General features: G+C 40.0%; 1 protein-coding gene across 6 annotated transcripts in view; it reads left to right on the top strand.

Annotated features, from left to right (window-relative positions):
* The window catches only part of FHOD3 (formin homology 2 domain containing 3), a 390,828-nt gene that overhangs the window by 230,898 nt on the left and 144,663 nt on the right, over nucleotides 1-15,267 (top strand). The window lies entirely within an intron of this gene.

The following is a 15,267-nucleotide window of genomic DNA, read 5'->3' as shown; positions in this document are numbered from 1 at the left end:
CTTAAGAGCAAAGATGCCTTTGTTACTCTTTATGTTGCCATTGCACTTGACTATGGAGAATATTTTTTAGTCTTGTAGTTACAGTTCCCAAGACATTCTTTGGAAACACTTTTTGAGATTTTTTTTTCCCATTTCCATACTATAAATGCAATTCCTTTCCTACTTGCCATTCTACACTGCTCAACTTGGTTAAGCACTGGGGGAGGACAATTCAGAGTGACTTCTCAGACTAGAATACACTTGTCCAGTTGGAAGTTACCTACAACCATCATCTAGTTCAAATGCCTGACCACTTGATCTTATGAAGGGAATTGTCCAAATGCCTCTTAAACGCTGACAGGTTTGCGACATTGCCCATCTCTCTAGTAAGCCTGTTTCAGTGTTTGCTCACCCTCTAGGTACAGAAATACATCCGAATGTTAAATCTTCTTGTGCCTGAAGAGCCTTGGAAGGCAAAGTCTGGTAACTACCTACGGGGTATTCTTTGTTGGTCCCTACATATGAGACAAAAGCTGCAAGTCAGAATATATACTGCTTTGGTTGATCTTCTCCAATGGAATAGTGATTTATTTACTGCACAATCCACCTTTAAGGCCATCTTTGCAAGAATTGGAAAAGGAAGCAGAACACAGACTCTACTTATGTGTTACCCTGAGGGGCCAAAGGAGAGGTAATTCACAAATACTCCATTCTCCAGCCTGTTGGCTCTCCAGCTTTAGAAAGTTTATTAAGGCCTGCCAGGGACTGGTGCTGCTCTTGCCATTTAGACTTGTACATAGATAGATCTGAGAGACACAACAGCTGAAACACAGTATGTTGGTTATTGTTAAAAACTCAAAAGATGCTGTACTTGGTGGATTTTAATCCATAGTTGTAGTTACTTAGAAATTTCCAGGAATGTTTCCTCAAATGTCTGAGTCACAGAAAATTGCTGTTGGATACTGTAGTGACACAGAGGTACTGCTGCTCTCCCCTTTTCCCCTGACAGCTTTCATAACTCATGGAGAAAGAGCTTGGTGTTCCAGGGATCATTTTCAACGACAGCAGAATTTTTTCTGCCATGTGCAAGCTTCACTGGGTCAGCAGATTATTATGTCAAAGAACAGATGCTACAGTATTGAAAAAACTCTTGGGTTGATATACCTATATTGGTAGATAAGTAAAGTAAGATAATTATGGTTATCAGATCTTATGCCTGAAGGGCACGGTTCATGACTGGGAGATGAGGAGAAACTTTTTGCCCACCTAAAATGTTCCACTGATATCTGGGCATTATGCTGGGCCATTTGTCCTCTTGAAAAAGGGAATATTTGCCGCAGTTTGAAAAGCAGTGTAAGATGAGAGAGAAATGGTTTGCTTGGTATAGATCCTCATAAAAAAGAAAAAAGGAAAAAAGTACTGCCATGTCTGTGATCATTTTAATTCTCTAATACTCATAATGGGAGTGGGATGGGATTGAAACATGACTGTATTTGCTACCTTGCAGATTAAATTCTGTCTAGATTTTCTTCCCCCGAATACTTCAGCTCTTGGGTCCTTAAGCTCCTTTCTCCCTCCCCCATCAGCAGCCTGAATGATTATCTCCATGTCCTGGCTCAGTGCCTGCAGCTGAGGAATGCAGGCAATGTGCTTTGAATAGTTTGGTTTCAGGTAGCATCAAAGTTGATTTTTCACTATTCTTCAACTGTCTTGGAAGAGATCTAAGTTCCTGTCTGTGTGCCAGAGTTAACCCAAAGTATGGCAGGCTTACTGTCAGAGCATGGTGGGACAGCTGCTCTATGCACTTAGAGGTGGATTTGACTTTGTGTGAAAAATGAACCTCTGGAATTCGCAATGCACCTACAGTCTAATTTGCAGCCCTGCTATGCTGGTGCCTTCTCCACAACAAAGATGAGAAAAAATACATTAACATTACTGAACAAAAAAGGAATAGTGAAATTGCCAATTAAGTCTTGGAACAAATCCCTCTAATAGGATTCAGGAGGAATATAGTTATTCAGCTGCCACAGCTGTGACACATGGTTTCTTGCATTCTCAAAAGCTGTGACCAGATTTAATGTACTTAGCAGTGGAGGTTTTTGAATCAGTTCCACAGATATTTTTTACTTTTTTTTAATCAAATTCTGTAATGGTTTTGACCTTTCACTATTGCTTGCTCTGCTTAGTTTGCATAGGGCTGCTGGCTCTGTAACCCTTGCTTGCTTTGAGTAGTGTATTCTTGTGTGTGCTGGTCTGCTGCAGAACACAGTTCAGTAGAGGACCTGAGGGTCTGGCATGCTCAGCACTGCAACAGCTACAATATTGGTGCCCAGCTACAAGATCACTTCATGCACCTAGCAATACTTCTATGTAGGGATAGGAGAAAGCATTGGGAAATAAATTTAAATTAGTGAGAAAGAAAAACTATAAGCAATTTACTTAAAGCCTGTCTAGGTTGTTGTTGTTGTTGGATTCCTTAGTATTGCTAGTTCTGCTGCAGTTTTACCCCTCTGAGCATCAATGGATACTTATATTGATGGATTATCAGAAGTTATTGTTAATTCTACTGCTGCTATCTAAAATTGCTCTGAATAAAGTTTCTAGGGAGGTGGTTAAAATTCCAACACTGCAACCACATAGGCACTGTTGCCCTTGTGCCAGATCAGAAGGACCAGTTGAGTCAGGGTGAAGAACTGAAAAACAGGAAGAAAATTAGTCTTAGATAACTAGCTTGCTAGGGCACAAAAAGAACCATCTGTTGCAGATTGGAATTATATAGGCACTAGATTGGAAGTTTGATGATAGCAGTACCATTCTTCTGCAAAGTTATTTGAAGAGAAGAGCATTGTTGGCACATCCCAGACTCAGGGCCACTGCTGGTCCTTCGCAAGATGTGTCCAGCCATTCTGATCATTCCAGAGTGTGCCATTGGGTTTTCACAGGCAGGCTGTAGACCACTTGCCAGTTATCAGTGGCTGTTATATCCCTGGCATGAAACATTGACAGCATAAGCCCAAATTGAATGTACATTACTACTATTTTATAGTTATATAGGCAGTAATTTATCCATCTTTCCCTGTTTGACAAAGCACTCAAGTATGTACTTAATTATGGGTGTATGGTTACGTGTAGTTGGCTTCCAGATAAGTTCAATACATAACTGAGGTCAGCAGTGTACTGCTGTGGGCATGCAAAGAGGCCTACAGCAGGTCCAAGGCTCTAACCATCTTATGTGAAGTTATGTAAATAGGAAATATCTGTGTCAACCAAACTTTCTTTTAGCTTCTGTTTCTCTCATGGGACATTCATGCAAGAGAGTTTCCCTTATAGCAGACAAAACTAGGTGTCAGTGAATGTTAGTTAATAGTGCTTTCAGAATTGCTCCCTAATTTTTATCTTCTTTTTAAAGCAGGTAAACAAGCCTGTCAGGGGTGATGCCTTAACTGACCATGTGCTGCAGCACATGTAGGGTGTTTCAAGTTAATTGTCTGGGAGATGATATTTCACCACTTTCTCAGTGTTTCTACCAACTATGCATTACTATTGCTGAAGTCAAAATTAAGTTTTTGTGTTGTATTTCAAATATATTTAGGCTGCTCTAAATGAACACAAGTAATTTGTTTATGCTCTGGAGCTCTCAGGTTCATCACCTGAAGGTAAATGGTGATGGCTGTTGCAAAATTTCTCTTACCCAAAATGAGGGACTCCAGGTTAAAGACATGTATGTATTAAGCCATACTGAATACTTATAATGTATTTTTCATCTGTTAGCATGTGTGAGGTAATGTATATATTAACTTTCATGTGTATTGGTAACTCCTTTGGCTTGGTAACAGAAAGTGTACAATACTGTATCAGTGCCTTAACCTCTCCAGGATTAGCTACTAACTGTTTACAAAAAATACATTTCTGAACCAAACATCTTGGAAAAAATGCAGGTGTTTATATCATTCTCTAGAGAAGCAAACGTTCCTTTGCATCACAAAGCCATAGGTTTTTGCCAATCTACCTTGTTCTTCAAAGGCACATATAAGACATTAAGTGGCCCAACACCTGAGTCAAGTTTCAACTTTTCTTTCCCCTTGTTTCTTACTGCTACTGATAATAATTATTTTTCCCATTTGATGATCCAGGCTGTTCTGATTTCCCCCAGGGGAGCTAAAGTCCCTTTTTGGCATTGTTTTCAGTGGAAAATAATACATTTTCAAAGCGGCGCTGGGTAACTTCAGAAGACAGGGTGGAATGCTGGGCCCAAGCTGATACAACGAAGTTGATTAAAGATTCCTATCTCACATCTTGTTTTAATTTTTTTCTACTTTGCTTCTGTCTGGGTCTTGGATTGCAAGGTTAACTACAAACTTTAGCTAGCAAGTTGTGCCCTGTGCCTTGTGTGAATCTTTTGCTTCCCTTGGTATTAAAGTAATGACTTTTTGAATGTTTAAAACATTGCTTAGTGAAAAAGAAGCAAAAACCCTTATTTCAAAGCAAAAGGGGAAAAAAACACATTCACACAGAACATAGTTGTAGTGGGCAAATTTGTTGATTTCAAAAGGAAAGTCAGAGGATTGCAGACCTACAGAATGGTTTGCATTGGGAGGGTTCTTAAAGATGATCTAGTTCTATGTCCCCCTGCTACAGGCAGGGGGACCTCTCACTAGTCCAGGTTGCTCAGGGCCCCATTGCCCTGGCTTTGAAAACTCTGTTAGGAGCTGCTCTTTCTGCATGGTGCCAGTGCAGCTTAAAACATGTGCATGGATGCTAAGTCATTTCACGAGAGTTTGGAGATAAATAACATTCTTATTTACAAATTCCCCTATTTTTTTTTTGTTTACAAATGAATTATTTAGGGTATGTAGAGGTGAATACTCCGTTGAAAAGCTTGATTAAATTAGTTTTCATTTCACAAGTCATTTATGCCTGTGCTCAACTGAAGCCATTAGCAAAGTCAAGAATACCATATAACTTGATTTTGTTCTTTTCTTTTCCTCGGGTAATTTCTTACCCAGTCTTATACAAAGGGATTTTAATGTGGGTCTCCAAATTAATATCAAAAACTGGTTTGTAGTCATGGAGAAAGTTACAAATCTAAAGGGCTTAACAGATACAAATAGGACTAAAATAGTAGCAATAGTAGCATTAGTAATATTCAAAGCATGTTGAATGAAATCACTGCCAACCTGGATGATAAACCCTATTGTTGAAGGTCCTGGAAATACTGAGCATTTGCATCTCATTCATTTTTCTGGACATGTATTTTGAAAAACAATTGTGTGTATGGATGGTCTATTCTGAGCTAACATTGCCTGGATGGTGCAAATGAATATATAGGAATATGCCTGATTTTTGTGAGCAGTACAACTGTCCTACACTTTATTCTTAATGTGTCTAGAAGATCATCTAGAAAAGCTGGCCAGCTAAAAGAATTGAGAATCCAGGAAAAATCACACAGCTTGCGGACTTCCTGGGATTAATTTTACATGTTATGTTTTTCTCAATCTGCTGCCTTGATGATTAAAAAACTCTGCTGCAGCCTCTGACAAGTGAGGCCCCACATACAACTAGAACAGAAGTTATACTTTGTAGATTGCATCGTCTCTCTTACCTCCAGCCTCAGCTCTGCTAAGCTTATAGTTTTGTTCTGTTTTCAGGTCTGGCCCAGGTGGAAATGTCTCTGAAGTTGATATAGGCTTTCAGGTTCTTTTGCTTCCTTGAAGGATTCAGAGCAAAACTGAAATCTCCCCTCAAACCCTAAAATCTTTGCAGTCTCACCATGGGCTGACCTGGGCTTGAGATCTTGTGCTATGGTGAACAGGTACAACTACTTTGAGTTCATTTGCCTATTGAACTATTTTTATGAAAATGGTTGTGTGAGGGAGAAACAAAATCCTGGATTTAGAGGAACTTTCCTATTTCCTGCATCTCAAGGACTTGAGCCGATGCTCACCCAGGTCGCCAGAGAGCTTCCCTCCTCTTTCAGTGAGAAACTGTATCAGCACTGTTGCATGAACAGAGTTTACTTTGAATTGTATTTAACTAGTGCTTTGAAGATTAGGATCAGGATGTTGCAATACACTTGGAATAGGATACATCAGCCAGCGCGGACTGTGTTAAGCGCTCACTTGGTCTCTCCAACTCAGCAGACAGACTGATAGGGGTGCTGCTGCTGTTTACCAATCATGTTTGTAAGTAGGTTTCAAAGTCCTTCCATCAAACTTGAGAGTTTGCAGTAGTCTGGTCTGTCAGAGGCTGAAGTGGTAAACAGCTCAGACATTGTTAAGATCACCAAAAGACTTTTGTCCACTGCAGCAAAGTACAAAGAAAAAGCTGCTCATCTACAGATGTCCACCCCTCCCTGAATATGCCTCCTAACTGGGACTGCAAAAGAAACCTGAGACATGATAAGATGGTTCTATTGTCCAGGTATCCCAGGTCAAAGAAAAAAAATGTATCCAGAAGTGTAAGAGATTGAACTGTTTACATTCAATCACCTGCAGTAACCACCTGGGTGCTGTAAGAGAGTGGTGCTGATGGCTCAAACAATTGGATGGCTGCTCTGCTAGTGATGCACAGAGCAGCCTCACTGGTGCAGAAGGGTGTGAATATCTGAAGCTCCAAACTGGACTTCCAGATGAGGGAAGATGCTGATAAGAGGCAAATCCTCGGAGGTGGGACAGTCCTTCTTATCATGGCAGTGCCCTCCTTTACATGATGACTTAGCTGTGAAAATCCTTCTGGGAAGCACTAAAGGCATTCACCCCTAGCCTGAGCTATTTATCCATCTGTATGGATGATGGACTGTAATGGGCCATGACTGACTCAACTAGCTGACATAGGAGACAACTGCAGCATCTTAGAATGTATCAAAGACTCATGAAGTGTCCCATGCCCCAGTATTGCATCATCCAGCGGAGCTACAGGGATCGTTTCCACCTAGCCCGCACAATACGAACCCCATGAAATGGGAGTTTTGTGTACACTCTCGCCCCCACCACTCAACAGGTACAGTCTGCAACCACCAATAAGATCAGAAGAGGGCCAGTGGGGTGTTGTCAGAATCTGTGGAGTGGTGATATCTTTTTTCTACCTAATCTGTTACTCTCTTCCCTTCCTCCACTCCCATCCTCTTTCACTTATCTCTCTCTCCTTCCTTGAACTCCTCATTTACTGTTAAATAAAATCTGCACTGTTGACTTCGGCATATGGTCTCATTTGCACTTTAATCTAGTCAGAGGCATCTCTCTAATAATTTTAATAACCAGATCCTAACAGAGTCCTGCAGCTGTAATGGTTCCTGTAGTTCCATCTGTTGCATTCACTTCTGAGTATTTTGAAGGGATAAGTACACATTTTAATGTGTTCAGAATGAACTCCTTTAGATTAAGGAGATAGTAGAAAATGCACAGTTCCCCTGCATCACATTGGAGATCTGATTTCAATTCGTTTGAAGTGGGGAATGGGAAAATGTAATTATTAACTGCCAACAACCTGGCAAATGTTCAGACACAACTTTTCACTCAGTTTCATCTGTTTAAATCTATATGAGAAAGTGTCAGGTTAACGATGAATAAAGTATGTCTAAATATTCCCATAAAATACCTTGCATCTATGGAGATGTACAAATTTCTTGTTGTAAAGAGAAGGTATGAAGAAAGGAAAAAGCAAGTGTTAAACTAGCGTTAGTTGGGGTTAAAACTGAAAAACAACCTAAAAGTTGGTATTAGTTCTTAGAATTACCTTGGTTTTTCTCACTACCGTAGTTCAGTGTAACGTTATCTGTTACCAATCACATTTGTGAGCAAAATGCTGTGCTTCACACCCTGGGTATTAATATTTGCTATTAGTGTTCTCTAACAAGCATTATGTCCAGCATTACTGTCAAAGGAGAAGGTGCAGTTGGAAAGTTCATCTCTATTGAGGGCTGAGGCTGAAGAAAATGGAGCCTATTTTTTCCAGCATGCTTGAAGCTGCTAGTATGAAATGTCTTTGACTATAAAATCAATTGTCTGACCAACAAAAATAGAAAATTTTAAGGCATAAGTTGTTAGATGAAACAGAATAAAGAAATATGAAATAGTTGCTCCCAGGATAAAAGGAAGCTAGTTACAATCCAGGTTTATGGTATAGTACACACATGAGATTTTTTAGGCATATCTAAATGCAGAAATCAACTTGGCCAGTATAAAGCACATTGTGGCAGTATGCCAGCCCTCTTGGGATAGCTATATTATTGTTTTGCAGGGTAGAAATATCACTAGTCCTAAGCCAGGAGTTTATTAAACTGTATTTTAAGGTGCATTTTAAAATTAAAATAAGCAGTTTTGTCTGAACCTTTTCTGGCAGCACTGTTTCATGAACTCAGATTCATAATGATTCATAACGATTCAGTTTACAGGGCTGCTTTTTTTCTGGTATTGTTCTTATGTGATACAGTGAAGTATCTTTTCTGACAGTGGCTGTGGTGCTTGGCAGAGGGCATGTGGACTGTTAGAAAGTTTTGATGGAGAGCAGTGAGAGCTATTCTGGTGCATAATCAGTTACAGAAATATCACCAAACTCAAATTTGTTAGCTCAAACCTTATTTATATTGTTTTCTTAATCTATTTAACAGTTAAAATAAGCATTTGTGAGAAGTACAGTAAAGCTTCACAATTAAGCCCTTCCTCTGAACTTCCTCATGTTTTTTTTTTTTAATAATTAATTATTAATAATTTCCCTTCATTTTGGTCAACTCCATCTGTTGATGAGTTATGCGATATCTTTAGCACTGTGGCAGAAACAGGATACAAACTGCAAACTCCATTTGCTTATGTCAGTAGCAAATAACCTTTGTGCTCTGTCCTTGTATCTTGCCTTCAATCACAGGACCATATCAATGCCACGTGTGGTATAGGAGATGGATCACTATGAAATATAAGAAAATGTACCATAGTGAGTGGGTATGTTTGCGCAAAGTACCAACTACCAGTACTTCACCTGTACTGCTTAGTGACACCAGTATATCAAACAAACCTGGTATGCAGACCTCCTAAGATTTAATTGTCTTTGAGTTTTAGACAGAGATTTTGGTTATTCTGCCAGCAGAAGCAGTGGATGAGAGTGGATTATTGAGGTGGTGATGCTGAGAGGACTCTCATATTTTTATAGGAGAAAGCAGGTGACCAACATTTTGCATTCTGCAAAGGGTATTAACATTCTGGGGGTTTAGGACTGCTTACAAAAGGGCATTATGGTTAATTTTTACTTATTCCATCAGATTTGAAGAATATAGGTATTCTTTCCTTATTTTAAAAGAGCTTTGACCTAACTTTACTGTTTATCACTGTACACTAGAATATTTATTCTGTGACAAGCATAGTTTAATTAATTCATAGGATGTGGGTAGGATGCTTTTGTTAATCACTTAGTTTATCTCACTCTTAATAGTAAACCTTGTAAATTTGTTACCAAGTTGCTTCTTCCTCTCATCTCTATTTTGGTGATTATTGCATGGTTATTAAAAGTTTTTGAGAACTGCACAGTTAGTGTAGATCTTTTTTACAAGATTTTTCAGAAATGCAAGTACAGTTTACAAGGAAACAACAGCAGAAATTCCACAAAATGTAGGTTTAAATGTTTGTCTGTGAATGTACCTCATACTCCTCTAAAAGTATGGATTGAATCTACTCTGTGTACTCTGTGGCTGCTGAGGCATATAGGATCCATCTTTTTCTGCAGAGCTTTGCTGTTTAATCTTCTCTCTCAATAACTTTTCTGAATGTCCTCTTTTTGGAACTTCTTGAGGCAGAAACTGAATTACTATATACTTCACTGCCTTTATTTTTCCTCTTAAATTCATCTTAATTTTCCTCTTAAATTAGTATCTGTCCTTGTTTCCATATATATAGTGCAGTAGTGGAATTCTGCCTGCAGAAAAGAAGGTGATATCCAACATTTTTTGCAGTGTCATGTAAACCAGATCCGAGACAGTTCAGCCAACACAGCAGTTAATATACCAGTGTTTTGCTTGTAGCTTAGCCTGGAAGAATGGCCCAGCTAGTGAGGCAGGCTGTACATTGGGAGACCCAAACTGAATCCAGCTCCCAGGCACATTCTTGAACCAGTTTTCAAATCCCTTTTTGCCATGGTCCATCATCTGGAAAATTGGTATTTGGATTTTAGAGCCCTGGGGAAAGAACATAAGGGAGTGGAAGGACAGATTATATGTGTTGAAGACAGATACGGAGGTGAAAGTTGAACCTAATACTAATTGTTACCATATCTGTTCTTCTGGCATCACTCACAAATGTTTGTCATTCTTTTCTTTAGATGTAGTTGTTCTTTAAAGCAATGGCTACTAGCTGAAGATACTTGGATAACAGGGAAAAATATGCTGTGTCAAAAATGGAAGCCACCAAAACATATACAATGGCTTTATATTCAGCATGTACTGCACCCCAAGGGAATTCTGAGTTGCAACCAGCTCAGGTCCCACAGGTTATTGCTCAGGACTCATTGTGGTTACCTCATAGATTTTATGTTGATCTCCTCAGTTATAGGATCAGTCCTTAGGAAGGAAGAGGTCTGGTAAGGTATGTGTACCTCAATAACTTTTCATAAGATCAAAAAGAAGGTTCTCTGATAGGCTTTTTTTCTTCCTGTTTTGGGATTTTTTTTAAAGTCCACAGTGCTCTAGTAGTGGTTTATACCATATAAAGTCTTTCCAGAGTAATTTCCAGCATGCCAGCAGGTTCTCTAGCTGGTTCCCATGATACATTGAAATGAGTCGCATCTGGGCATGCTGTGTGCTCTCGTTCCATATTCTGATCCTCTTTGATCACAGCAATTGAACAAGCACTTCAGATGCTTCCAGGTCTGCCCCCCTCTATCTCTCCACTATTTTCCTTTTTGAAGACCACATCAATAAAAAACAACAATGTGGTATTCAATATGAAAAATACTGTTAATACCTCAGCCAGCATGACATTTCTAGGGACTGGTCCCTTTCATTTTGGAATTTTCTCCTCTTATTAAAAGACAGAGAACTGTAGCAAATGTGTGCTTTGTCTTTTTCTTTTCCAGCAGTGTGTAACTGCTTCCCTCTTTAGCTTAGTAATAAAATTAAAGAAACCCCTCAGAAGGCATTTTTTTCTACACTGCACTTTAAATGTCACTGTGCGGTTGTCTGAGCATCTCATTGTCATGATTTTGGAGGGAAATGTAACACTTTGCTGACTTGCAGTTTGAATGCTTCCGCTTCCTCAGTCAAGCTTTGCATATGACAGGCTTTCCTGCCTGGAAAGAGTAAAGTGGGGCAAGAGACCCTCACAGGTGGAATTGCCTCAAATCTGTTATTCCCATGGGGATTGTGTTTCAGTTCATTGTGTTTTCCTTTAAATAGAGAGGATAGAATTCCACTTCATATTTTTTGCTCCTCTGTGTCACTACCACTCTGTGGTTTGCAGTGCCTTGTGCTCAGGTAATTTTTGTGCTTGTCTTTCTCACTGCAGTCTAGTTTCCCCGTATACACACTCTTCTCATGTTTGATGTCTGTTGGGCCACTCTTCCTTGCTCAGGGGAACTGCAGACCCTCTGCAGTAAGGATTCTGCATGGCTGCAGGGGGAAGGATGCAGTAGACAACCTGAAAGTAGGTTTGCTTCCAAATCTGCAGTGTCTGGTGATTTGCTCAGATGGACATCTGTACTAGCTCTGGATCCAATAGTAAGATTTGCAGCAAACTTCCTTAGAATCATGACGTACTTTTGTCACTGGCCTGCAAAATTTTCCCTTCTGTTTTCTTGTCATCCCCTTCTGATGTGGGGATGCAATGCCCGAGGTCAGTTTCTGACAGTGCAAGATCATTCATAGCAGAGCATCAAACAGAAAATGTCAACTCATTACAGAGAAATTAAAGTCTATGTTAAAGACAATAGCCTTGACAATAACTAGGGTGACCTTTTCATAGGAACAGCAAGGGTTCAGAGGGTGTCCCAAGGCACAAGATTTTCCTGATGTCCTCACCTAATGTAGTATTACTGCAATTACTCATCCTGGGGGTTGTTTTGTTTTCCTTCCCTTTTGCTCAGAAGGGTGGGTTAGGATCATTCGTCATCTTTGGCTAAACTGTCATGAAGTTATGTGGAACAGATGGACATCACCAGACTTACTTTACCTACAGGTCAGAATATTTCATTCCCGTCTACATCATTTATGATGCTATGGATGTTAAAGCTCTGATAGCATCCTGCCACTTGAGTTATTGGCCAATTCCAGAATGAAAGTGAGACCTAAAAGAATATCCTACCCATTACCTCCCTTTTCAGAGCGTTGCCTTCTAAAGTTTTTGCAGTAGAGTATCTTTCCTCATAGAAGTGAATTTGCAGTCTGAGAGGAAAAAAGGGAGATATTTCACTCATTGGGCCTCCAGGAAGTTTTAGTCTTACTCTTTCCTTTGAAACCATGCTTTTGATTTGTGTGTCTGATTTAATTTAAAATCACGCTTTGTCAATAAAAATAGGTGTTTTTTTTTAAAAAAAGTCCTGTATCCTTTAGAACCAAAGCAAAATGAAAATTTGAAGAATTTTAGGGTAGATATTAGTCCCTTCCGCCTCCATCTGAGATCCCTGCTTTCCTGCATGGGTATGGACACATGCAAATGAACACTGATGCACTCATACTCTCTGACTGTTCTGAAGAAGCAGCATCCTCAGCAGTGGCCACTGCATGCCTACAGAGAGTAAAGAGCAAGAAAGGAGACCTGGCAGGACACATCCTGGACAGCCAAGATACAAAAAACACTGCGGCTGTTCTCACGTAGAAGGAATAAAATATCAGTGAGGGGAATGAAAAACACAAGCTGCCTTTTCTGCCTTAGAAAAGCCATCCCACAGCACCACCTAGCAGGCACAGATGGATATGAAACAGTCTGAGGACAGGACTGGAGCAAAGTGCTTCTGGAAGAATACAATGTTTGAGAAGGACCACGTGCCTCGAAATTCCTATTCCATCTAATACCTAGCCCAGGTCATTGATACAAGCTGAGCTGAGCTGTCCTTTCCTCAGGCAGCTGGTACCCTTCAGTATGGGATATTTCACAGAATCACAGAATACGCTGAGTTGGGAGGGACCCACAAGGGTCATTGAGTCCAACCCTTAGCCCTGCACAGGACCATCCCCAAAAATCACACCATGTGCCTGGGAGTGTTGTCCAAATGCTTTTTGAACTCTGTCGGGCTTGGTGCTGTGACCACTTCCCTGGGGAGCCTCTTCCAGTGTCCAACCACCTTCTGGGTGTTAAACCTTTTTTGAATACCCAGCCTAAACCTCCCCTGACAAAACTTCAGGCCATTCCTTTGGGTCCTATCACTGGTCACCACAGAGAACAGGTCAGTGCCTGCCCCTCCTCTTCCCCTCATGTGGAAGTTGTAGACTGCAATGAAATTTCCCCTCAATCTCCTCTTATACAGCTGATTAATCTCTCTGCATATCTGAGGAAGCACATCTTCAATTTTGGGGTATTTTTTGTAATCTGGAGTTGTGCTCTTTGGCCCCATGTATTTTTTAACACCTCTAGCTTAATCGGAGTGATGGCTTTAGTTATCATGCAATTTATGGTTTTGTCTGTGTTGGTTCAGGGTGCTGGGAAGAAATTATGCAGCTGCCTGCTGAGGAATACTGCCAGAGCATGGATTTTGAAGAGGCCAGCAAGCACATCCTCATCCCACTCCTGTGGCTGGGGAAGATGTGTTATAAAATATTTAAGCTGCAGCTGCTGGCTGTCTCTGTTTTTAAAGTAGTTGTTTTACATGTTTGTTTTTCTAGGGGACACAGAACATGAGAATGTTTTTGGGCTGCGAATCTGTATCTATTGCCTCTACTTTGTTATTTGGTTAATTTTGTTCATCTCTATACCTTATATAGCCTTTCAGCCTTCACCCAAACATCCTAAACAGGCGGAAATGAAAGGTTCTGGCAATATCCACTTGTGGGAGGCTGTCTGGGAGCTTGAAGGAAAACTGCAGTGAAAGATGCAGTTTCAGAGCATGAGCTGTAGTTGGTTACGCTGACCTAGAGCAGCACTGGTCCTCCTATGAATGGTGCTGTGGATTAGCAAAAACAGGACACAGTAATAGGAAGGAGTAGTAGGACTTTCAGCTTGCAATTTTTTTAGTTTGGTGCTACACATAAGGCAGGTTGACTTTACAACTCAGAGGCAGTTCAGAGAGATCTCTGGCAGCAATACTGGAATCCAGTCCCTTCCAGGTTCTGAGATCTTATTTTCCTGGACAAAACATGTGACTGACTATCAAGACTCTCAATTTGCTCTGTAGCATTGACAAAACTGTTCTAATTGTTGTTGTTATTTTTATTTCTTAATAATATTTGTAGTCAAGAACTATACAATTAAATCCATATATGGAAATCTAAAATAATTCTTTCAGATATTCTGAGATATTTTACTTTTATGAAAGGAAGTGTGCTCATGAAGGAATTTGGGAGGCTGGGGGGGATGGAAAAACCAACAAAAAAAAAACAGATTTTTTTTTTCTGGTGTTTCCACAATCACTGTGATGATGTCTTTTCTGACATTCACACAGTTGCTCCGTTATAGTTCTCATCTCTTTTATGGGGCTCTTTAGATGTTTAAGTAAATGTTCCTTGCTACCTTCTCTGAGAGCCAACCATGAAACACTTTCTAAAAGCAAGCAAAATAACCCCAAAAGTAAGAGTTCAGTGTGCTTCTAGTACTCTTAATAAAGTCACCTCTTCAAAAATTGAACTGTACTGAGTAGCTGAAAGGATCAAATCTCAATTACATTTGCTTTTGGCTAAATCTATAGGAACTATTCCCATCAGACATTACACAGCTACTGCAGTGTGTTTCACTTGTACTTTCTTGGATACAAAGGATCATGTTCTGCGGCAGTTTATTTTACTGCTTTTTTGCCTGCAGTTACTCTTGACTTCAGAAGAAAGTGGAAGCATTATGGTTGGTTACTTCAGGAAAAAGAAGGGGTTGTTTTGAGGGTTTTTTTCCATCTCCACTCCCTCTCCCTCTTTGTGTCTGTACTGCTCCCAAAGAACAGAAACAACAGCCCAGATCGGATCTATGATGCAAGTCAAATCACTGCTGATTATGGTCTCATGCTTCTGTGGGTTCAGCTCTTTGAATGGTCGTGGCAATTACTTGGCTAAAACCTTATACGAGTCCCAGATGCTGAATAATTCTTAAATATTGCATCTCAAATATGTTTCATTCTGACAAAACAGAACTGAAAAATGCATTAAATAATGCTACAATGAAGGCACAT

Source organism: Pithys albifrons, chromosome 4 (assembly GCF_047495875.1).
Source record: "Pithys albifrons albifrons isolate INPA30051 chromosome 4, PitAlb_v1, whole genome shotgun sequence".
NCBI classification, from domain to species: domain Eukaryota; kingdom Metazoa; phylum Chordata; class Aves; order Passeriformes; family Thamnophilidae; genus Pithys; species Pithys albifrons.
This window is presented reverse-complemented; position numbering and strand designations above follow the sequence as displayed.